This window comes from Microtus oregoni, unplaced genomic scaffold (genome assembly GCF_018167655.1).
Source record: "Microtus oregoni isolate MIOR12 unplaced genomic scaffold, Mior012 000116F_ref0000321, whole genome shotgun sequence".
NCBI lineage: Eukaryota > Metazoa > Chordata > Mammalia > Rodentia > Cricetidae > Microtus > Microtus oregoni.
The window spans coordinates 1885485-1908495 of record NW_024544745.1 but is presented as its reverse complement, the minus strand read 5'-3'; the positions used below and the strand labels follow the sequence as shown (position 1 = coordinate 1908495).

Below are 23011 nucleotides of genomic sequence, written 5' to 3'. Positions count from 1 at the left end.
TCTTATAATTTTGGTAGAGCCCACTCATACTCAGACTGGGGTGATTATGCAAAAGCAGTTGTCATTGGGTGGTCCTAAGTTAGAATTAAGTATGAAATATGAAATAATTTAATAATATTGAGTCAGTGATATGGTGGAAATTTTGAGAGGTGTTTGAGACCAAGTAAAATACTTCTAAATTTAGGCCCTTTCAAATTCTGTAGCTCTGAAGATGGGGAGTCAGACTATATTCTGCTTTTCTGTCTCTTGTGACATTGAAAACTGTAGCTGGAATCAGAAGTTAGCGTATTCTTTGAAAATGTCAAGGTCATGAAAGGTAAGAAAAACTGAGAGCAATTTCACTTTTAAAAGAGGACTAAAATGGCATTCAAACTCAACCCTAGCATTGATTTAAGCTTGACTCCTACACTAGATAATTTTTTATTGTTGGATTAATTAGTTAAATTTGAAGAATGCATTTAGATTACATAGAAATGTGATATGAATATTTTTATTGATTCTGATCATTGTCTCTTGGCAATGAGCAAAAGTGCCTTCATGTGTATATGTATATAGAGACATATACCAAGTCTCTAGGAATAAAGAGAGATATCATTCATCTTATCTCAAGTGGTTTAGAAGAAGATATAATGCCTATGTAAGAATATGTTTAGGAGGAGAGAAAGGCTGAAGGAAATGTCACCGAAGGTTAAAATCTAGAGTGAAGGGTTTTGGAACTTCTTTGACAACATTTTTCTACTTCGTGAATAAAGATTTGATGAGCATTGTAGCCTGGGATGTCTGACCCATGGCAGCCATTGAACAGTTAATTTGTGTAGTGTTTAAGGCAAATGATGTATCAGAAATACTTGAGATGGCAGAAAGGGCAAGGTTAAGAGACACTGTAAAGGGGAAGCCACCTTACCTTGGTGATTAGACGAAGAGGAATTAAGGATGGTGCTGAAGTTGGGAGCCTAGAAACTGGCTTGGTGCCGGCAGAAAGAAGCAAATCAAGAGAAAGCTGGTTGGAACCCAAAATAAGTTTGTGGTGTGTAAGGTAAGTGAGTAAGGTACATGACTACAAAGGAGTTATTTGGTAGAAAGCAAAATAGAGATCAGGGTTGGAGTCAATGTTTTGGCAAGCATCTTGACATTTTTAGAGAGAGATGGACTTCCTCTGTCTATAGAGAAGGAAGTTATTGGAAATAGAAGGATGCTTCTTGTTTTATGAGGTTTACGCAGCTAGTTGTAGGCAGTTGCACCGAAGTCTTATATATTTCGGTTCAAACCCTGACTTCACTCATTTCTAGTTTGGTGATCTCGATCACCTAAATCTCTCAGAGCTTTGTTTCTTTAAGCTGTGAAATGGTGACCTCACTTGGCACAGCATCAATACAAAGCACTTATACTATTCACTGGTACATAGGTGGAGCTGGAGACACTGGGATCTAGTTTTAATTGGTATTTCCTTTCCTATATTTGTCTGCAGGAGGCAGTCCTCTCTGTATGTGTCTGTTCCTCTGTCTCAGTCTCTATCTCTCTGTTTCTCTCTGTCTCTGTCTCTCTCTGTCTCTCTCTGTCTCTCTCTCTCTCTCTGGATACCAGGGATTAGGCAAGGGGACCACAGCATGGTATCTTTGGCACACAGAAGAAAAGTCTGTAAGGCATCATTGGGAAGGATAATTTCTTTCCTCCTCTGACAATACAGGCAGGAAAATAGAAAGCTGTGAGGACTTAGAGCAAGTGTGAGTCACAGTCAGGGCATATGGGGCAAGGACAGGCTCCAAAGACTCATGTGGATTGCTAGAAGCAATTTCTCTCTCTCTCTCTAAAGCTTGTCCCAGGTCATCTTGAATAGGATACTTGGAAGTGGTGAAATGAATGATCTAAACCGACACACCATGCACAGGAGGCAGATTTAAATTTGTTAAAGGTGCTAAGGGCCTTGCCCACATGATCCCTATCTTTGCAAGTAGTGAGTTACAGGAAATGTGTCTGGCCCAGGAGTAAGGAGGGCCTGTCACCTGCCAGCACAGATTCTCTCTAAGGAAGACAGAGCTCTGAATAGCCACGCTGCTAGCCTACATTAGTTTTCTTCTGTGGAAATATTAATCAATCTGTAGACTTCTGCTACTACATGTTAATGCAATCAAAGAGATCACAACGACCTTAAGAGTTCCTGATTAATCCTCCCCCCACTTCGTCGGCATTACTTTCTTTAATTTCTCAGCACTTGGCTCATTTCCTTAGCTTACTTGTCTCTGCTTCTTGCCCCGAACACCTTTTTTTCTTTTATGGAAGAGAGGGATCTATCTGGTGAAGTCATGGAGTTCTGGGCTGTTTGGAACTGGTCCATAGTCACTCTTGTCCTTGAATGAAGGTACATTCCCAATATGGAGGGAAGACTTTGGGGTTCTGATCAAAAAGGAAAACCAGAAAGAGATATTTGGAAATGGTGAGAAACTTAGAAAGGGAGAGGTATCAGGATGCTGGAGATAAGAAACCTGGAGAAACAGGGAGAACAAGGTCATAATTTTACCTTGGGTCAAACAGGAACAGGAGGAAGCCTTTTAAGGCAAAGATAAGTATCTAAATATCAAGAACTGCTAATTTCTCCAAGGCCTCCTAGAGAGACACTTTGATCTCCTCAGTGAGGAGTATCTTTTTTTTTTCTTTAAGGAGAAGGAGCTAGAAGCTTAAGACAGAGATTGCTTAGCAGGCTACTTAACTAGACAGCTTAAATCATGACTTGCTCATAGCAGAACTTGTGAAGGAATCTTCTACAAACGCATCTGCCCAGCTGCTTTCTTGACTCAAACTCCCAGTTGTTGTCCTCAGCTTCTTTTAAGTAATCTCCTTCCTGTCACATCGTAGACCCAACGCAATCCTGTTGACTTAACTTCAAAACAGATCCCTATTTTGGCCACTTCTCCCTACTTCCTCGGCTATTACCTAGTATGAACCACTACTCTCTTTCTCTTGGGCCAGTGCAATGACCATCTAGTCACTTCTACTCTTGCTTTTAGCTTGCAAAAGATGGATGTTCAGGGAGCCATAGCTGTGTGTGTTCCATATATCTATATATATCATAGACACTAACTTACATAAGGTTGTGCAGATGGGTACAGAGATTCTGAATTTCTTGGCTCTACATCTGAGAATGCAGGAGCAATTGTGCTCCTACAGAAAAGTGTGCTTGTGTACCACCTTGAACAGACTTGGAAAAGCCCATGCTAATATGCATACTTATGCGCACACACAATGGTGCTGCCTCAGCCTCCCAGTTACTTCTTTTGTCCATTGCCCATTGCTCTACCAGAATTAAGTCTTGTCACTTCCCTCCACAGTGGCTTTTCCCAGAGTTACCTCCTTCTAGGGAGGAGGGAAAATAATGGGGTGCAAAATGTTTTGATGGTATATGTATTCCAGTGACAAGAAACGCACAAGTGAGAAGAATGTGGGTGTGCATGGTCCAGACTGCTGCCTGCCAGCATTTGGATGAATGACCCAGGGCAGCGCTTAAACGCGATTTAGCACTGATCATAAGAGATGACCTTAACACTGTCATTTTTCGAATGGAGGAGGGAGCACCTTCCTGTCACATTCTAACAGTCTTCTAGACAGTCTCAATGCCAAACAACAATCAACACCGACTTTAACAAATATTTGAGGCATTGAGAATATTGATTCCTTGTTTCAAATCCAATTTACATTCCAATAGTGTTAGGATAACAGCACACTGAGAAGCTGGAATGATGTGTTCCCTGCCTTTGCCTGTGGACTCATTTCTGTCTCCCTCTCACTGGGTTCTCTAACCCTAGCCACATGTTTTGTTTCTTAATGTCTCTGGTTCATAATTTTTGAGTATTTGTCTTCCTCTCATTCTGCCCCAACTTATAGAGTGCTGACTCTATCAGCTAAGGACTTTAGCCACCATTATGTTCTCATCACCTAATGTGGTGTCTGTCATTTAATGGGTAGCCAATAAATACTTGCTGAGTAAGTACGTAAACAGGAAAACAGACAGTTTCGATCAATTCCTTCCCCACTAGGGGCTTTAAGATGCACATAATCTCAGCCCTGTGTCTAGTGTGCTTGCAGATCCCTTGATAAACAGAGATAACCAGAATATAATCATCTGAAACAGAAAGCTTAAAGACCAGTATAACCAAGGAGAACGGTAATCAGCATAATGGGCAGTGATTGAGATATTCGCACGTACCGAGAATTGCTTCTGGCTCTTTACTCACTTAGTTTCCATAGTGACCTTATGTGCTATCTCCTCAAATCATCACTATTTGACTTCGAGCACACTCAGTCCCAGGAGATAGAATGACTTGAATTCAGACACAGGAAGGTTAATGTGAATCACTCTGAAGGGCTGCAGAAAAAAGAGAATATGTTTCATTTCCTCTCATTTCCTTTTTCAAAACATCCTGGAAGCATCCCCAGTCCTCTGCAACCCTCTCATTCTCTTGAACCAAGCAGTGGGAAGCAGGTGAAACAGGGGCATGTGCTATGTAGGCAAGCGACAACAAACACTGATCTCGTTAGCATCGCCACTGGGTAGGATCCACTTGGGTAATTGGCAATGCGGATAAAGAGCCTGGGGCATTTTGCACATTCATGATTTTAAAATCTATAAAAGCATCAAATCTTGAGCCAGTCTCTGACAAACTGAAGGGAGCTGCAGCCACAAAGCAAATTTAACACCCCTTTGGATTGTCTTGATGTCAAAGCAAATGCTTCTAGTGAGGCGAGAATGGCACTTGCTTGGACACTATGGAGTTGAAACCTGAGTGATTACAAGGCCAGATCGCACTCACCACCTTCACATGGAGAGAGGAACTGACACATGTGGAAGAGGTAACTGCCTAGCCAGGATTTCTGGTCCTGACTGCCAATAAAGAGAATGAAATTTGCACCAACATTGGGAAAAGGCAGTGTGGGTCTTTGTGAGAACGGGAGAATGCTCCTGGGCAAAACTAACTTCTCTCGAGATGTAACTCAGTTAGTACGGTGCTTGCACACCATACATAAGCCCTTGGGTTTCACCCTTAGCACCAGGTAGTGCAAGCCTGTATTCCCAGTACTTGGGAGGCTGAAACAGGAGAATTGGTAGTTCAAGATCATCCTTGCTTGCAGTTGGATTTGGAGGCCAACACTGGCTAGAGATCCTATCTCAGCACCGCCCCCCCCCCACGCGGAGAAAGAGAGGGGAAGCACATATGCACTGATGCACACACATACACACACGATTTGAAATTAACTTACTGCTAATAAACTACCCTAAATGCCATTTCATGGACAATGCTTGCATCTTTATCTGCATATATGAACAGAACCCTAGAAGCAGTAAAAAGCCCTAACAGCAGACCTTCTGATGCAGCTTATTCACTTTATAGCTAGGCATACTGAGGCTAGGAGAAATAACTACATTTTTATCGTGTGTGTGTGTGTGTGTGTGTGTGTGTGTGTGTGTGTGTGTGCATGTGATGGGTGTATGGGCGGTTTGAGGTTTGCCCACAGGACTGTTAAGGGGGGGAAGAAAAGATTTACATCGTGAAGGAGACGGGATAAAGAAAAATGTTAGAATTGACACAGTGTTTAATAAATAACTAGTCATTTGTGACATAGTTACATACACACTGTAATAAACACCCCTCTCTGTGGCAAAACAGAGGGGATATTATCAATGAAGGGAGGGAGGGCCTCGGCTGAGGAGACAAAATGGGAAACGGTTATATCCCTCCAACTCTTTTCTGCCGCCCCATCCTCCACACAGTTCAGCTGTGGGCTCAAAGCATTTTGCTGCACAGAGATTCATGGGTTGCTTTGCTAGTGGCTGGTGGCATTTTGCCTCTGTGGGAGGGACGGAGCCTTTTCCCTTTATCAAAAAATCTATGATTTTTTTTTTCTTTAAAGCATAGTGCAGAGCTTTTTACAAATTGCAGGCCCGAAATAGACATGCTGCCAGTCCTCAGCACAGCCTCCCCTAGGTCGGGGCAACCTGTCCCTCAGGCAGTGTATAAGACAAGCTAGCTCATGCATTTCTGAAACTGGTGGTGTAAATTCTCTGTGGAGGATGGGAGAAAGTAAGCCATCTCTTCTGTCTTAAAGGGAGCTGGGCTTAGAATAAGGGGAAGCTGGGAGCTCTTGAGAAAACCCACCCAAGTGCAGTATTAGGAAGTCACAGTACGGCAGCTTGGCTGTAACTTGCTGTGAGGATTTGGCTAAGCCATTTCTCCTTATTGAGCCTGTTTTGTTCTCTGTGCCTCGATATTTACAGAATAACTGAAAGGTGTAAGTGTAGACACACATATATAATAGGAACAAAAGTACTCAATGAATGGCATAGATAAGTGTTGTTTTATGGCTGGTCTTTACCTTGGATGGTTGAGCAATGTGAGTGTGATCTCAGAATAGTATAGATCCCTCTGGGCAGATCCAAGGCCTCTGAATATGTTCCTGGGAGGAATATGGGAGGAGGCAGTATGGGATAACCACAGATTCATAATCATATCATGGAAAAAAATCACAGTCCTGCCCCAGTCTTATCTTCTTGTCTGTCCCTTCCAGCAAATTACCGAAGTGCTCTAAGACTCAGTTTCCTCACCTATGAAATGGGCTTGTCATGAAAACTTCAGTTAGATAAGAAATCCTACGCGGGGAAGACTGACATAGCAGTAATTAGTGTTGCCATTTGCCTCTGTTTCTGAGAACTGGTATTTCTTTATGGTAGTTTGTAACTGGTCCTTGGTTTAAAAAATGTGTGTGTGTGTGTGTGTGTGTGTGTGTGTGTGTGTGTGTGTGTGTGTGTGTGTGTGTGAAGATTCGTGAATTGCTATACTCGAAGAAATTCTGACTGGTCCCATAGGCTTGGAATGCAGTACAAGATTATGTGTTGGAGATGAAGATGGGCAGTGGTATATTGTTTGCTGCCCAGATATGGATCTCTGGGTTCCATTGCAGCATGCCCCTTTCAGCAAGATGCATTTAATACAGACCGCAATACGTTGGGTTGTGGGGCAGATATGGCAACTATTAGTCAATAGCAACGTTTCCACATGGGTTGTTACTCACCAGGAAATCAACTTCATGGGCGATAAGGAGCACTAAAACAACCAACAAAAGTGGAAGGAAATAACACTGTGGACTAGACACAGTAAAGATGAATTTTGCTTCATGATATGCTTATTTCATGTACATGTGTAATTTTGCACAGTTATACAGAGTTCATTAACATGTAGTATAGATGTGTCTATATTCATATATGCATATATATGTGTGTATTATATATATTTCATAAAATAATATTTTGCTCTACTGTAGACCATGGCCAAATGTGTTTGAAATATTCAGTTCTTAATTGGATAAGCTGGTATCCAGAGAAATAATACGTCAAGTCCTGAAGTAGACCAGAAGCTACTAGCAAGAGAATGTAATATGATTCATTTCTCTTCCCTTCTTATCTTTGCCATGTTGTGCTTGGGTCAACAAAGTTGGCTATTGTTTAATTGGAATTGCATTCTAATACCAGGTAATGACCCTGGCCTAACATGTAAGGGCAAGTTAGGGGTTTAACTACAAGTATCAGGCTAATTATACTGACCCCCATTACATAGAAAATGCATCTGACTTTATTGGGGGTGTTCAGTTGTTCTTCATTAGCAAGGATTTTGGAGAGCCATGCCAAACATCTGTCCAAACAGCTCTTATGCACACTCTTCTGTCTTTCTTCCAGGCATTGCTATTTATTTTTTCTAGCGGAAACTCCACCTTTGTGAAAGCAAATACCTATATGAAATTCTGCTTGCTCATCACGTGTGTTTGTGTATGGGGTATATGTGTGTATGTATTCAAGCATGTGAACATGTGGGCATACACACATGTAGAAGCCAGAGGTAGATGCTGGATAGCTTCCTCTGTCATTATCCATATTAGTTCTTGAGACAAGCTCTCTCACTGAAACTGAAGTTCACTGATTTGGCAAGCCCAGCTGACCCGCCTCAGGAATCCTCCTGTCTTCACCTGCCCGGCACTAGTATGACCCGTCTACCCCACAACCAGCTTTTGTTATAGGCGCTGGGAATATGAACTCAGTTCCTTGTGCATGTGCTGTACGATTTTTACTGACTCAGCCATTTCCTCAGCCTTCAGGATCTGTTTTGATTCACATCAGCACACATTCTTTATCTTTTCAGTGTGTGCTTGGTATGTGGAAGATAATATGTCATTCATTACCTTTTCATCCACAAAGTCTTCATGAAAGGAACAAGCAATGGTGAATTCCAATTCCCAGGCAACACGTGACAGTGTGGTCATTTGATTATTGTAGCCTTTCTGTACACCATCTATATAACTGTTGGCCTTGCAGGATCTCCAACCACACCATTTTGGAACTGTGTTGACTTCCTACCTGGCCTTTTATTTTCCCCATAATATTTATTGCACTAACCTACAGTTTTTAAAGAAGTTAACAGATGAGTAACGTTTATGCAAAAGTCATTTTACCTTCCCATGTACATTAATAATTTGAAATTATTTTCCACATTACATCGAAGAAAATCTGTGTACAGTTCAAGTATGATTTGATGGATCATAAAATTATGATCATAGATGTATGTGTCCTAAACTTACAAAACTTTCAAGCTATGAGTGGCCTTGCAATTTGGAGTCTTCTGAAGAGGAAGTAGAGCACCAGGCAGGTTAGGAGCCTTCCCCAGAGTCACACCCGTAGTTTCTAGCAGAATTGGAACTTGAACCCAGGTTTCCAGCATCTTAGGGCTCTTTCCCACTCACCAGACTGTCTGCTAGGCTGTCTCCTTTATGCTGAAGGTTGAAATAGTTTCCATGTGCAGAAGACAACATTCAGTTGCCAGTCCTCTCCACACAGACGGTAACAGAGTCCTCACCATTCACCTGATAAGCCCCAGGCTCTTCTCACCAGAGTAGATGTGTTTACCTTTACTGAGGAGACTGCCTCTTGGCACACTGCCTTTGCTTCAATGCTCGAATCAAGGCAAGGTCTTTATAGGAAGGTTATTACCAGTGCTTGCACCAGCAGCATCTTTTTGTGGAATCAGTGTGGTCTAGTCTAAAGACTCTGGTGTGCTATGTCCCAGGAGCTAGTCTCGCTTCTCAGATATGTGACTTTAGACAACTTGTTCAACCTCCCTGGCTCCATATTCCTATAGCTATCAACGTGAGTAGAATTGGACCTGTTTCTCTTATCTCTCTGGTCTGCTGTGAGGCTAAGGTGAGATAATATGTATGAGAGTGCCTTGAACAAAAGACCATTTGTACAACTATGAGGCATAGCATTATGACTAAATCAATACCGTAATTACTGAGGATCTATAATACGTGCAAACTATTGGCTCGGAACATTCCAAGGAGCATAGGACTCAGCTGTTTTCTTGAGCTGTATTCTAGCTGAATGGAAAGAAAGTTGACACAATAAAGCCAGACGTGAGTGATTGTAGTGTATGAACTACAGATGGGGGGCGCATGGCAGAAAGGCCAAAAATGGATTCCTGGAGAAGAACTGCATTGAAAACTGTGCTTTGGGATGTCATTGGCAGGGGAATTAGTGAAGCAAGGAAACAAGAAGTATGTTATGAGGACTGAAATCGTCAAATGTTCTGAAAGCCTACTTTTCAAGATGTGGAAAGTTCAAGTAGCACTAAGAGGTTATTGATTGCTTTTCCTGCTTCCCTACTGCTCTACTGTGCAGAAAGATAATCAAAACACGTGTCTCATGAAATCAAGGCTAAGTGTGACTGTTAATAGCTGAGTAAATTACAGGTAGTTTAGGCTGAAAAACAGCCAAATAATAGTAGTAGTATTCCAAGATTTCAATGAGATGATGTGTGGTAATCAGCATAGCTCCTGATGCATGATTAAGACTAACAACACTAGATTTATCTCTATCACCATCATCAATTTTTCCATTTTCCATTGATGACAAGGGTTAATTACATGCACCTTGAAATTTGTCTGACGTTAATTGTGTGACCATGGCCAGGATTTGATACCTTCTTTCTTTTCAGTTTTCTGGTCTTTAAGATGGGGATTTTAGTAGTGCCAACTTCAAACGACTGTCATAGGGACTAAATATCTTAATCAAGTAAAGTGTTTATCACAATGTTAGTACATTGTTAACACTCAGCTGATATTAGCTACTATAATTATTATCATCAGTTAATCAGTAATGTGACATAGTTGCATGACAAATCAAGGAAATTGAGAAAAAAAGAAAAGTATAGCCAATCTTCCTACTCAGTATTCAATATCTTGTTATCAGTTTGGAAGTCACTTGTTAAAGTGAAATTTCTTTAATGTAACTGAAATTTTATGTTTTTACTAGCGCATGATTGCTGTTGTTGTGTTGAGATAATAAGATAAGAAAAAAAGTGTGGATTTGGGAGACAGTCCACCAGACACTTAACATGTCTGTGGTGCTGGAAGCAGAATATCCCCCCCCCCAAACATACACACATCAGACATGAGAACTACATGTTCATATGTAAAGAACTTACAGTTCAAAAGAGAAAGGAAACCAAAATAAACTATCAAAAAAGCATATTTCATGTAAAGTGGTTGAAATTGGCAGTGTGTACGTAGAAACCTGTACCACATATATTTTAAAAGAGTTGTCGGATCTGTAATCAGATCGGTGACTACCCTAGTTGTCATCACAGAGCCTCCATCCAGTGCTGATAGAAGCAGGTGCAGAGATCCAAGCACTGGCCTGAGTTCCAGTAGTCCAGTTGAAGAGAGGAAGGGGAGATTATATGAGCAAAGGGGGGAGGCAAGATCATGACAGGGAAACCCACAGAGACAGCTGACCTGAGCTTGTGTAGCTCAAGAACTCTGGACTGAAATCTAGGGAGTTGGCATGGGACTGACCTTGGCCCTCTGAATGTGGGTGACAGTTGTGTAAGGTGGTCTGTTTGTGGGGTCCTTAGCAGTGGGATCAGGATCTGTCCCTAAAGCACGAGTTGGCTCTTTGGAATCTATTGCCTATGGTAGGATGCCTTGTCAAGTCTTGATGCAGGGGAAGGAGTTTGGTCCTGCCTCAACTTGATAAGTTATGATTTGTTGACTCCCATGACTCTGAATGGAGGAGGAGGAGTGGATGTTGGGGTAGAAGGGAGGTGAGGGAAGGGAACAGGAGGAGAGAAGGGAGGAGAAACTGTTTGGTATGGGAAATAAAAAAAGCGTGGTTAGAAAAAGCCTCACTGAGGTGATCTGAGTTGAGCCTTGAAGTAGGTGGTAGAGTGAGCCATGCAACCACCTCAAGAGAAAAGGTTGTAAGCACAAAGAATAGTCAGGACTCTGTTCCCAAGTCAGACAAGTGCTTATCATTTTGGAGAGTACCTAGAAGTCTGTGTTGCTGGAGCAAATTTAAAGAATGAAAGGGTAATGGGATAGGAGAGTAGACAGTCCCTCAGACTGAATGTTTTAGGGCTTTTGAGTTAATGTGGTGACTGTTTTCAGAAAGGCAGGAAGAAATGGAGAAAGTCCTTCGAATAGGAGCTTGAGTTGACATGTTTCAGTCATCTGCCCCTCCTCTAAGCAGTAGGATTCTAACCCCCAGTTGGCCAATATTGAACAATAATAAATGAGATAGAATTCCAGAAAGTCCTGCAATGCTGCCCTTAACACTCTGTGGACTGCAGAAAGCGGGCTCATTGTACAGAAAGGAATCATGTCACAGCAACTTGGGGAAAGAAATGTAGTCCCTGGGAGCTTAAAGAGACCTCATTAGGACAATTGTGCCACTGGCTTCAGTTCATGCAGCTAGGATTTGAAACTCTCTTACCTTTTCAGCCTACCAAGTCTCCAACAAGACCTCCTCAGGGTCAGAAAAACTTTCTGACAGGCTTATTGTACAACCTGTCTTCTTGCCACCACTGGGAGGCAAGCAACCCAAGAAAAGGGCAAAAGGACATATCTTCTATACAAAAGCAGGAGAGTTGTGAAGGCAAGCAAATGCCCTGTGTACAATAGTTCTGCTTGACAGGCGCCAAGTCTCTTCCAAATCTTTTCCTGCCATGGGCTGATTTTTACTATGTTTTGTCTTGTTTTTCCCTCATCTTCTGTCTCTTCTCAGGAGGTGCTACATCTTTTCAGTGACCCTCTAAATATTTGCTGTTTAGCATTGAACGAAGAGATCCTGGGGAGGAATGTGGAAGGCTGCACTACAACAATCTCTCCCGTTTCAAATCTAGAAATGATACTTTAATTAATCTATCCTAAATGGTAGTCAGTTTCCCAGCCAAATCTGCTACCTTCATTAAACTGTTGGCTCAGATTTGGCATTTGTCGGTCCAGTCAAAGCTTTGGTTGCTTGGTCAGTTTCAATGTAAGCTTCTTCTGAGACACTGTCCTTTCTTCTAGTGCCACAAAATGGAGTTTTAAGGTTTTTGTTGAGTACTTTTCTTTATCTTATTTAAAATTTACCTTTTTAATTTTAGCCCCATATCTCAGCCCATCTGAGTTCACTCTGAATCTCAATTTTGTTCCTCAACATATTTGATACTCTGCCAGCTTCAAGTCATCTTCAGACGTGGTAAGTACATTTTATATATCACTTAAATTATTAATGAAGTTGGAAAAGCCCTGTGGTCCTTCTCTGGAGACCTTTCTACTGGTTGCCACCTATGTTGTGGGTAAAATTCTTTAATCAATTGCCACTCCATTGGGCTATATTATTGTCTGGTTAAGACATTATTGTTTTATTGTAGTTCATTCATGGAAAAATCATAGGAGAAAATTAGCAAATGCATTACTGAACCCAACATATGGGCACTTACAGTGTTACAAAAGATAAGATGGATAAAGATAATCTAAGATGGAGGTTTTGCTTGTTTGTTTTGTACAATGGGAATACGAGTATTTTTTCTAATTAAAATGTATACGGGTTTGTTATAAAGGTCAATAGCATACACTGAAAGTGAAAGTCCATATATCATTCTGACACTCTGCTAGATATATTTGGCCAGTTTGATGAATGTACGAACAGCTTTAGGATTCCTCCCACCCAACATATTTTGGGAACATCTTTTCTTGTCAAAACACACAGTTTTACTTTATTTTCAAAATACAATGTTATTGTCTGTGACTCCTTCATATTTTTTTGGTCTCACCAGCCTCATATTGATAGGCATTTAGATCATTGACAATTAGTTTTGTTACACATACTATGGTGAGATGAACTTTCTTTGTTGGCTTGATAAGTAGTGCTGGGGACCATTTTTACCTAAGGAAGAAAAAACTAAGCTTGAAAAGCTATCAGTTTACTGGCTTATCATGAGTCAACTTACTAGTCGTCGGGGTTGAATTGGACAATGTATTCTTTGTTGTAACTTGGAGTGGGGTTGTGAATATTTTTGATATTTTTTATTCTTTGATTGAGAATTGTATACAATGCATTTTGATCAAATTTACCCCTCCCACAACCTCTCCCAGATCTACGCCTTCCTCCCTACCCACCTATTTGTTCTTTCTTATCTCTTTCTCTATCTTTCTCATGTAAAAAACTCATGAAGTCCAGTTTGTGTTTACCAATTACTCTGGGATGTCCAACTCTGGAATGTGGTCAATATACTAGATGATACACTATTAAAGAAGACTGACTCCCCTCTCTCCCAGAAGTCATCAAATGGCAATACCTCTGCAGCTATGGGTGGGACTTTATGCCTACTTCCCCTTCTCCATGTTGGGATTATTTTGGCTTGAGTTTATGCAGGTCTCTTGCATGCTGCCATAATTGTTGTGATTTCATATGTGCATCTGCCCTGGTGTGTACAGAAAACAGTGTTTTCTTTAAAAAATCTGCCACCTCTGCCTCTTATAATCATTCTGGCATCCCCGTCTATTAACTTACCCTGAGCTTTGAGAGTAAGGTAGAAGTCTCACTTAAGGCTGAGCCCGACAAAGTCCCGTATTCTGTGCACATTGGCCAGATGTGGGTGTCGGTGTTCACTACTATCTGCTGTAAGAAGCTTCTCTGATGAGAGTTGAATGAAAGAGGTTTTGAACAGTTAAGTACTTTGTGATGAAGATCCAAGTGACAAATAGTTTTGACAGGAGGCTACAGGTCCCAACTGATACAAGTGATATGATTAAAGACACCGAGGGCAGAACTGCCTTGCAAATGAACTGTTCTTCCCCATCATGTACCCCCAACTCCAACCATGTGGGGCCATTTTCTAGCCTCTTCATGATGCCCTTCTCTCTCATCTCCTTGTGTGTATGTCTACATGGCCTGTTCACTGTATACATGTACTTCTTGACAATGTAAGTGTCATCTGTTGCGAATTCTTGTACCTCTAAAAACACTCATGTTTGACCATCTGAACTGCAACTGCCTAGTTCTGTGACTTGAGACAAATCGTCTATCCTATCTGGCCCTAGATATCCTCATCTATAGAATGCACATTTACCTTAGTAATGTGTGAAAACACCTTGCTTAACGATTAAGCACTCAGTGAATGCTAGCCACTGCTATTGTCATTATCATGGCATGTCATATTCTGTACAGCATTGAGTTGTGATGGAGACTAAACTGGATCCTGTGCAAAGCGCATGACAGTGCTCAGCAGAAGGTGTCAAACAAAAGAGCAGTTACTGATATACTTGTTTTCTCTTCTGCCACTTTTGTGTGCTTTCATGTCTTAATCTTACAAAAAGCAGAAAAGAGTCAGTATTGCAAATTAGTGGAGTTCTTTAAAATTTACATGAGTAAATGATGCTATTACTTTTTAAAGAGTCTCTTTCAGATTAGATTATTGGCTAGGTAGATAGCTCTTTTTCCACTACCTGATCAACTAGGAAGGCCCAGGCAGGACAGAGCATGCAGATTCCAACCTCTGAAGCCACTGATCATAGAATAAGCTGTGTTCTGAAATGGTGAAATTTTCTGGAATCACTGGCCATCTATGTGAGTTTGGCTGATCAGAATGGACTTGTATGCCACTATCAGACTTCTGCCTTCTAGATACCAGGGAAAATTCTTAGCCATTAGCTCAGTTCAGGCTCTTAGACTACCAAAATAACCTCCTGGGTTCTTTCTGCATTTACTGATGCCTTTATGCAACATAGGAAATCAGATCACATCGTCCTCAAAGATCTCACAGTCCTCATCTCATGAAGTAAGATATCTTTTTAGTTTGCATGGTTTACTGAGTCCAGAATAATGTGGTTCCTGTGTACCTTTCTAATCACATCTTGTCCTTCTCCTTTTTTCCTGCTTTGTACCACCCACAATAACCTTCTGTTCTGAGAACACACCAAACTCAATTGTACTCTAATGATTTCACTCTTATTCTGACCCTCTGCCAGGAACTGAACCCCTTCCTGGCCCCAACTTGCCTGTCCCTTTGTTTTTCCTCCAAGTTTCCATATAAATGATGGCATCTCAGAATAAGATTAGGTCTTTCTTGTGTATTTTTTTTCAGTAGGTTCTCATGTTTCCAGTTAGTTTCAAACTCAATGATTCTCAGCCTTCCTTACTCCGACCTGACAGCTAAAGAGCCAGCATAGGACCAAACTAGGCCCTCTGAATGTGGGTGACAGTTGCATGGCTGGGGCAGACTGAGGGGCCACCGGAAGTGAGACTAGGATTTATCCCTACTGCTTGTACTGGCTTTTTGGGAACCCATTCTCTTTGAAGGGATACCTTGCTCAGCCTAGATATACTGGGGAGGGCCTTGGTCTTTCCTCAAAACAATGTTGACTTCCCAAGTGAAGCCTTACCCTCTCTGAGGAGTGGATGGTGGTAGAGTGAGAGGAAGGTGGAGGGAACAGGAGGAGGGGAGAGTGTGGGAACCGTGGAATTGGGATAGGTATGTAAAATGTGAAAACATAGTTTTTTTTAAAAAAAAAGAAAAAAAAGAATCACTTAGAGAACATCAAAAATAAAACTATGACCAGAGCCCTTCCAGACCAAGTAAGGCAGAATTTTGGAGGGTGAATTCTAGGCATCTGTATTTGCAAATACTTCCTACTGTGATTTGAACAATCAGCCAAGGTTGATGGCCTCCATTCTGGTCAATCAGTCTGTTTCTTTGCTGCTTAATGCTTACATCAAGCTACAATTAGTTTATTTTATCCAATTAACCAGTAAATATTTATTGAGTCCATACCGCCTGCCAAGTATTACTGAAAACACAGGGATTAAAATACTGAACATAAGTGAATGAAAACCCTAAACTTCATAAAATATCAATTCTAGTAAGAAAGGTAAACAATAAACAAGAACAGTTATCCATTCAGTATTGTATATGTGATGTTACTAACTAAATCAATAGTATGGAATATGTGATGTTTTATACTGAATATTTGTATCTTTCCACAAATTTGATGTGGGATTCCCCTCTGTATGCTGTGAATACCATTGGTTAATAATAAAGAAGCTGTCTTGGGCCTGTGCAGGGAATAGAGGTAGGTAGGGAAAAGTAAACTGAATGCTGGGAGAAAGAAGGAGGAGTCAGGGAGAAGCCATGTTGCCCTGCCAGAGCCAGATGGAACTTTATCCTGTAAACCACTGCCTCGTGGTGATACACAGATTAATGGAGTTGGGTTAAATTAAGATGTAAGCATTAGTCAATAAGAAGCTAGATCCCAAAGAAAAACATATAGGCATCCTCCTGAATATTAACCTTCATCAGGTGATGAAAGGAGACAGAGACAGAGACACCCACATTGGAACACCGGACAGAAATCTCAAGGTCCAAATCAGGAGCAGAAGGAGAGAGAGCATGAGCAAGGAACTCAGAACCGCGAGGGGTGCACCCACACACTGAGACAATGGGGATGTTCTATCGGGAACTCACCAAGGCCAGCTGGCCTGGGTCTGAAAAAGCCTGGGATAAAACCGGACTTGCTGAACATAGCAAACAATGAGGACTACTGAGAACTAAAGAACAATGGCAATGGGTTTTTGATCCTACTGCACGTGCTGGCTTTGTGGGAGCCTAGGCAGTTCGGATGCTCACCTTATTAGACCTGGATGGAGGTGGGTGGTCCTTGGACTTCTCACAGGGCAGGGAACCCTGAGTGCTCTTTGGGCTGACGAGGGAGGGGGACTTGATTGGGGGAGGGGGAGGGAAATGGGTGGCGGCGGCGGGGAAGAGACAGAAATCTTTAATAAATAAGTAAATTGAAAAAAAAAAAGAAGCTAGAGCTAATGGGTCAAGCAGTGATTTAAATAATACAGTTTCTGTGTGATTATTTTGGGGCCGAGCAGCCGAGAAATGAACAAGCAACCTCCTTACAACACAAATTCATAGGTTGAAATCCAAAGCCAATATGTGGTGGAATTTAGAGATTAGATTTGGAGAAAATAATTATGCTTAAATGAGGCCACAAGAATGGGGCATTGGCCTGATGGGATTAGTGTTCATCCATAAACTGCTGCCACTAGGGAGACTTCTCCCTTCCCTTCCCCTGATAAGGGAAAGGGCACACATGTGAGCCTTGATTGCATTGGTGCTGCTGACAGTCCAAAATAAAGGTTTCAAAATGAAGTCTTACTTGTCTGCATCTTGATTTTGGATTCTATACCCTTAAAAACTCTAATAAATGTATTTATATTTAAGATTTTTAGTCTATAGTATTTGCTATGTCATCTTGAATTGACTAAAGCATTTAGTATCTTAGATCATAAATTCTGAGAAGAAAAATAAAAGAGAAAAATGGAGATAAGATAATTTTTTGGAGAGATAGAAGTTTGGAGTCAGTGCCCTAGGCAGGAGAGAGACTATTGAGTAAAGACTATTGAGAAATGAGAAATCAAGATTGGTATCTATCTGGACATAGATTATGTATAGGTTCTGATGTTGGGTCATACCTTATGCAACTAAGGAACAGTAAAGGAATAGTGTAAGTATATTTGAGAACAAGGGTAAGCATAGTGGGAGATAAATTTGGGGAACTGAAGTGATGCTGAGATATTTGGGGCTTTTAAGGTTGCTTTAACACCTTTGGCCTTTACTTAGAGGTAATATCATCCAACAGAAAATAGCTATCTTAGTTATGGTTCTGCTGTTATGATTAAATACAATGGCCATGAATATCTTTTGGATGAAAGGGTTTATTTATTCTTATACCTTGTAGTCCATTATATAAGGGACACTGTAGCAGTAACTCAAGGCAGGAACCTAGAGGCAGTAACTGAAGCAGTGGGTGTGGAAGAATGTTGCTTACTGGCTTGTTCTTCATGGCTTGCTCAGCCTGCTTTCTTATACCATCCAGGACCACCTGCCAGGGTAGCACTGCACTCATTGACTTGGCTCCTAATGAGCCTGTCCTACCTATGGTCACCATTATTCAATAAAATGGGCCAAATATCTGTTCATGGGGGACAATCTTGAGGAGACTCTCCTAAATTGAGGTTCCCTCTTCCCAAATTACTCTAATTCTGTGATAAAAAAAACTAACCATCACAGTAGCATAATTTGATGTGGATTTGAATTGACTCACTATGTCTTCTGTGTTGAGAATATACAGAACAAAGGATGGAACCATCTGGAAAACTAATGTAGGTAAGAGAGGATTGTGCATTGGAGTAGACTGGTACTGATGTTACATTAGAAGTTGTTGTGGCCTGTGTGGCTAGGGTCCTGGAACCCTGGCTAGGGGCAACAAGGGAATGACGAAAGGACAGGTACGTAGAAACTCATATGGCAAAGCTGGGATCACTACCACTACTTCAGTCGCTTGGAACCTCAACATGTTTATTAAGATACCACAGGGAGGGGGGTTAACTGTCTCAATAGGAAACCTCTGCAGGTGGTCTCTATAAGCTAGGGTTCTAGGCTGTGAACATCCAGGGAAAGAAGCTGCAGTTGCTAGTCTTCACACACACTGATCAGTCATCCATAAACCCTTTTACTTGGATCCTTGGGAATAGCATTGTGCACCCCTCTTGAGTCTGGCCCATATGGGTAATGACTGTGCCCATTATGTCTGAGTTCCTGGGGTCTTTGACAGGCCATGCCCACATCAAAGTATTCATTTACTCCCTGCCACAAATAAATGATAAGAAAGTCAATGATAAATGGTAAAATTGCATATGATGGTTAGAATTTTGTAACAAGACATCAAGCTTGAGACAAAGCATACATCCCAAGAAGGAAAATGAGAAAAAACAAAAAAAGGAAGGAAACTACCAGAGAAGGTGATTCAAGGAAGAGAGGGTGGCCACTAACTGAATTAACAACATTGAATATACCACAGCGGTGTCTACAAGGACTAAGAATTAAGCATTGTATTTTGTGTCATGGGGTTCACTGATAGACTTGTACTGAAGAGTGATTTCAGTGAGGTCAAGAGGTGAGAGAAGGAAATAATTTGGAGACAATGGTACATATATACATTTTTTTGTTGGTCACTTTTCTATAACCAAATACCTGAAAAGAACCAATTTAAAGGAACGGGAGGGGGGTATGTTGCCCCTACCAATTGAGGATATGCTACAGTTCATCATTGTGAATAAGAGGCCAGAGGCATCTGGTGACTTTACATCTGAAATCAATAAGCAGAGAAGTTGGGCTAGTCTACAAAACTACTAGGCCCAACCCAGTGACCCATTTCTTCTAGCAAGGAACTATCTCCTAAAGGGCGTGCAGTCTTATAAAACAGTGCTACCAGCTGGGGCCTAATTATTCATACATATGAGCCTGTGGGTGACATTTCTTGTTCAAACCATAGCAACTACCTCTGGATACCCTAAGCTTTTAGCAATCTAATGAAACAAAATACATTCATTCCAAGTTTAAAATTTCTCAGTCTTTATCAAGCAAGCACAACATTGTCCTTAAATCCAGGAAGTTTCATAAGTATGAGCCCCTATAAAACCCAATTACACATTTCCAACATACAATACCACAGAGTAAACATTTCCATTCCAAAGCTGAAGACAACGGGTACATAATCTGTTGAACATGAGAAGTATAGCTGGGACTTACTTAGAGCCTTCACCCCTACTGACTAGTGTTTATGGTACTGGAAGGGACTCCACACACAGTCAAAGGAGAAAGATGAACATCAACCCAGTTACAAACCCTGAGATCAAACTGCTGAACTTCTTGAAAGATATGCTGGTGCAATAGTGGCACAAAAGTTGTGTATCTTTTGGGGGTACCTAGCTAAATGAAGTATAAGCTGATTGAAATTAAAGCCCACTCCATGAGATGGAACCCATCCCTGACACCACCTGGGTAGCCAAGAACCTGAAACTAGATAGGCCTTTGACCTAGGGGAAAACAAAATGATACTATTCTCATAAAAGAACAGAGCAACGCAATGATTTCTAATGACATTCTGCTATATTCATAGATCAATATCTTGCTCAGTCATCATCAGAGGAACTTCCTTACTCAGTAGAAATGAACAAATACAGAGATCCACGTCTGGATAATGTGCAGAGCATGAGAGATCTTAGAACACCCAGTCCTAAATGGAATGTCTTCATCAAGTCCCTCCCCTCAGGACTCAGGATACTTTGTGGAAAAGAAGGAAGAAAGATTGTAAGAACCAGTGGAGACGAAAGATACCACTGAAATAAGACCTTTTAACCACAGCAGGACTGATGCACATATGAATTCACAGATACTGTGGCAACGTACACAGGACTTCCACAGGTCTAAGCCAGATAGGGCTCCAGTACTGAGAAGAGAAGTAAACACAAGCCCCGATTCCTAACACAGAAGGTATATCCAACTGACAGCAATTAGCAAAGGAGCAATTAATTTTTTCCAATGTAGTCTCATAGGCTATACAAACCACACTTAAGGGCAGGCTCCATGCCCAGCAGTAGATGGCCAATGCAAAACAAACTCTTGGAGCTATAATATTTTGTCTAGGCTATTTTTAAATTATAGTTATTTTTCTTGTGTAATGTATCTTCCAATATTATTTTTATGGCTCTTCTGTGCATGTAAATGTGTGTGTCTTAGCATCTATATGTGTTTCTTATGCTTTTTCTTTGGCTCTTTTTTCTATTTATTTGCTTTTTTGTCATATTCTGGTTTGTTTTAATTTTATCTTGTTTTGTTTCATTATAATTTTTAGATGCCTGTTTGTATTCTTTTTAAACATTTATTTAACTTTATTTTATGTGCGTTGCCATCTTGGCATCAGATCTCCTGGAACTGTAGTTACAGACAGGTGTGAACTGCCATATAGGTGCTGGGAATTGATCCTGAGTCTTCTGGAAGAGCAGCCAATGCTCTCAACCACTGGACCATCTCACCGGCCCGGCCTGTTTGTATTCTAAAGAGAGAGAGAAAGGAAGTGTGTGGAGTTTGATGTATGGGTAACTGGGGAAAAACTGGGAGGAGTTAGGGGCAGGGAAAACATAACCAGAATATATTGTGTGAAAAAACTATTTTCAGTTTTAAATAGAAAGGAGCAATGTGGACATAACAAGGAAAGGTCAATCAAAAGCAAGACTGAAGTCCAACAGGGCAAACAGCAAATTTAAGAGTCTTATGGTGCTCAGGATGGAATTATCTTGCTTTTAAAGGTCTTAGGTAGTTCATGCCTTCTAAATCTATTGCCTGCAGCATACAGTCTTCATCTTGAACTGACTCCACTTCTTGCATGCAACTTTCTTTGAAGGAAACCCCATGGACCTAGTAACTGACATCTTGGAGTCAATGTTACAACTTAGGGTTCAATTTCAAAGCCTCTTGCAAGGGTCTGGATAGGTAGCTCAACAGTTAAGAGTACTTGTTGCTCTTCAATAGGACCAGCGTTCTATTCCTAGCCCCCACAAAGTGGTTTACCGCGATTTGTAACTCTAGTGGCAGGAGATCTGATGCCCTCTTCTGAGTTCTTTGGGCATCAAGCATGTATATGATTCACAAATACATACATGCAGGAAAGTACACATGAAACAAAATGACTAGGTCTAATAAAAATGCTTCATGCAATAGCCTTTCAGAGGCCCCTTGAAAGGTTTCCAATTCTGCCACATGTTGTCTGACCAAGCTCTCTGGAACTGTGAAACAAGAACCCACAACCCAACCAATCTTGCATTTTTTATGTCTGAAAAATTAGTAACACATGGATGATGCTGTCAAGTTATGTTGCCAGACTGGGATGTAGTTTGATGCCCTTGGACCACAGCTATATATGGCTGTCTCTGTATGTCTTGATGGCTGAATCTGCAAAATCGTTTTCTTAAGCAGTTGTTTTTGAGCAAAGGAGTCTTCTATCACTTCTGAGTTCAGGCATTATTCTTTGAAATAAACACTCAGCTTCACAAGCTGAAGGTATGATGCTCAAGGTCTTGCCCTTAGTGCATCGTTCTTACTGCGCCAGTGCAGAGCAAAAGATTTCTCCTTTGTCAGGCTAACGTCTTTAACTTTTATGAACTTTTATTCAGCTTTAAACGTCCTCCTGCTTTTTCCCTTCCCTGAATGCATCTTGCTTTGCATCCTTTTACTTCATTTGCTGCTCTATTTCACTGCAGAGCAATCAGCCCATTGCAACTGGAATGCTATCTTGACTTGAAATATTTTCCACAGATGACATCATTTTGTCCTTGGCATGAAGTTCATTATTTTATAATTCATTGTCACTCAGTTTTTTTTTAGGACGAGGGCCAAATGAAACCAGATTATTTGCCAAAATATAATATGAATTGACTCTAACTCACTTTCCAAAATCTTATGAGACATGCTTGCTCTATCTTTATTTCTTTGGTTCTTTAGAGTACTACCAAAATAGCCCTCTAAACTCTACTTTCGTGATTATAGGACTTTTCTAGCCTACATTTCAAACTCTTACACATTCACCTCACAAGTGATTTCCACTAGTCTATGATCTACTTGGTCAGATTTATCGTAGGAAGGCCCTACCTCACAGTACCAGTTTTCTCTATTACTTAATTTTCTCATTGTGACCAAATACCAGACAAGAGGAACCTAAGGGAGAAGAGATTTATTTTTGGCTTATATATTAAGGGGATACTACAGTTAATCATTGTTGGGGAAGACATAGTGGAAGAAATTTG

The 23011-nt window shown here is 41.0% G+C and overlaps 1 protein-coding gene across 1 annotated transcript in view; it reads left to right on the top strand.

The window, feature by feature from the left end:
* Positions 1-12461: 12461 nt before the first annotated feature.
* The window catches only part of Pak3 (p21 (RAC1) activated kinase 3), a 222359-nt gene continuing 211809 nt past the window's right edge, over positions 12462-23011 (top strand). The window contains exon 1 of the mRNA XM_041645739.1: positions 12462-12556. The gene's annotated coding sequence lies outside the window, so the exon portion shown is untranslated. The remainder of the gene's footprint in view (positions 12557-23011) is intronic.